Source organism: Gossypium hirsutum, chromosome D04 (genome assembly GCF_007990345.1).
Source record: "Gossypium hirsutum isolate 1008001.06 chromosome D04, Gossypium_hirsutum_v2.1, whole genome shotgun sequence".
NCBI classification, from domain to species: domain Eukaryota; kingdom Viridiplantae; phylum Streptophyta; class Magnoliopsida; order Malvales; family Malvaceae; genus Gossypium; species Gossypium hirsutum.
The window spans coordinates 34,496,851-34,499,992 of NC_053440.1; positions in this window are offsets into that span (position 1 = coordinate 34,496,851).

Genomic DNA, 3,142 nt, shown 5'->3' on the forward strand with positions numbered 1-3,142 from the left:
TCATTAGAGATTGCACGGAGCTGGATGAGAAGAATAAGATTCAAGGTGCAAGACCTAGTGGAGTGACATCTAGAGGTAGACCACCGAGAATTTTAGGAGGCAGGGGTGGTAGTCAGAGGGGGGCCTCTGATACGGCCGATCGAGCCGAGAACCGTACTCCTGCTAGAGCATATGCCATTCGCGCACGAGAGGAGGCATCCTCCCCCGACGTCATCACTGGTACCTTCACTCTCTTTGATACTAATGTGATTGCATTGATTGACCCTGGTTCTACTCATTCATATGTATGCGAAACCTTAGCAACCAGTAAGACTCTACCTGTTGAGTCTACTGAGCTCGTAATTCGAGTATCAAACCCTTTGGGTCAATGCGTACTTGTTGATAAAGTGTGTAAGAGATGCCCTCTAATAATCCGAGAATCCTGTTTTCCGGCCGATTTGATGCTTTTGCCGTTCGACGAGTTTGATGTTATTCTTGGTTTGGATTGGTTAACCGCGCATGATGCGGTTGTGAATTGCAAAAGCAAGACTATCGATTTGAGGTGCGCAAATAACGAAATAATCCGAGTTGAGTCTGCGGACTTAAGGCGGTTTCCAGCTGTAATATCAGCAATGTTGGCCCAGAAATATGTAAGGAAAGGGTGCGAAGCATACCTCGCGTATGTACTTGATGACAAGGAGTTAGAAAAGAAACCCGAATCGGTGCCGGTGGTTTGTGAATACCCGGATGTTTTTCCTGAAGAGTTACCGGGTTTGCCACCTGTTCGGGAGGTAGAGTTTGGTATTGAGCTTGTACCTGGAACTACGCCAATTTCGATCGCTCTGTATCGTATGGCACTAACCGAGTTAAAAGAGTTGAAAGCTCAGTTGCAAGAATTGACGGATAGAGGTTTCGCTCGACCGAGTTTCTCACCTTGGGGTGCACCAGTATTGTTCGTGAAAAAGAAGGACGGAACCATGAGGTTGTGCATTGACTATCGTCAACTGAATAAAGTGATGATAAAGAATAAGTATCCGTTACCGCGTATTGATGATCTGTTCGATCAATTAAAGGGAGCATCGGTGTTTTCAAAGATAGATTTGAGATCGGGTTATTATCAGTTGCGGATTCGAGATTCGAACGTACCCAAAACTGCTTTCAGAATGAGGTACGGTCACTACGAGTTCTTAGTGATGCCGTTTGGGCTCACTAATGCCCCTGCGGTGTTTATGGATTTGATGAATCGGATCTTCAGGCCGTATTTGGATCGGTTCGTAGTTGTGTTTATTGATGACATCTTGGTCTATTCAAGAGATGAGACCGAACATGCTGAGCATCTGAGGCTAGTGTTGCAAATTTTGCGGGATAAGCAGTTATATGCTAAGTTCAGTAAGTGTGAGTTCTGGTTAAGAGAGGTTAGCTTCTTGGGTCATGTGGTATCCGCATCGGGTATTCGAGTTGACCCGAGCAAAATTTCAGCCATACTTAACTGGAAGCCTCCGAGAAATGTTACCGAAGTCCGGAGCTTTCTAGGGCTCGCCGGTTATTACCGACGATTTGTCAAAGGTTTCTCGATGATAGCCACACCAATGACGAAGCTACTTCAAAAGGATGTTAAGTTCGAATGGACGGAGAAATGTCAGAAAATCTTCGATCAACTGAAAACTCATTTGACTGAAGCTCCAATTTTGGTGCAACCCGAATCGGGTAAAGAGTTTGTCATTTATAGTGACGCATCCCTACTTGGGTTGGGTTGCGTATTGATGCAAGAAGGTCGAGTTGTGGCCTATGCGTCGAGACAATTGAAGCCACACGAGAGAAATTATCTGACCCATGATCTCGAACTAGCCGCCATTGTGTTTGCATTGAAAATATGGCGACATTATTTGTTTGGTGAGAAGTGCCATGTGTTTTCGGATCACAAAAGTCTCAAATATTTGATGACTCAACGAGACTTGAATCTGCGACAAAGACGTTGGCTTGAGTTGTTGAAAGATTACGAGCTTGTCATTGATTACCACCCGGGAAAGGCTAATGTGGTTGCGGACGCCTTAAGCCGGAAATCACTGTTTGCTTTGCGAGCGATGAATGTACACTTGTCTGTTCTACCTGACAATGTGTTAGTAGCTGAATTAAAAGCCAAACCATTATTGACTCATCCAATTCGTGAAGCTCAGAAAGTCGATGATGAATTGGTTGCAAAACGAGCTGAGTGTGTTCCGAACAAGGAATCGGAGTTTCAGATTGATGATGATGGTTGTTTGAGGTTTAGAAGTCGTTTGTGTGTTCCAAGGAATTCGGAACTCATTTCGATGATTCTGAACGAAGCCCATTGTAGCCGAATGTCAATTCACCCGGGGAGCACGAAAATGTACAACGACTTGAAACGTCGATTTTGGTGGCATGGTATGAAACGAGACATCTCTGACTTTGTTTCGAGATGTTTAATATGTCAACAAGTGAAAGCGGAACATCAAGTGCCTTCAGGGTTACTTCAGCCGATTATGATACCCGAGTGGAAATGGGACCGAGTCACAATGGACTTTGTGTCCGGACTGCCATTGTCCGCAAGTAAGAAGGATGCGATTTGGGTTGTTGTTGATAGGCTGACTAAGTCGGCTCACTTTATCCCCGTGCGTACGGATATTTCATTGGATAAACTAGCCGAATTGTATGTCTCTCAGATTGTGAGATTACATGGAGTACCTATTTCTATCGTGTCAGATAGAGATCCGAGATTCACCTCACGATTTTGGAAGAAATTGCAAGAAGCTTTGGGTACCAAGCTGCATTTTAGCACCGCTTTTCACCCCCAAACCGATGGTCAATCCGAGCGGATAATTTAGATACTTGAGGATATGTTGAGATGTTGCATCCTCGAGTTCAGTAGTTCATGGGAACGGTATTTACCTTTGATTGAATTCGCTTACAACAATAGTTTTCAATCAAGTATTAAGATGGCACCTTATGAGGCTTTGTACGGTCGTAAATGCCGTACGCCATTGTTTTGGACCGAGCTTGGTGAAAGTAAAATTTTCGGAGTTGATTTGATTAAAGATGCCGAACAAAAAGTAAAGGTAATCCGCGAAAGTCTGAAGGTAGCCACAGATCGTCAAAAATCGTATGCGGATTTAAAACGAAAGGACATTGAATATCAGGTGGG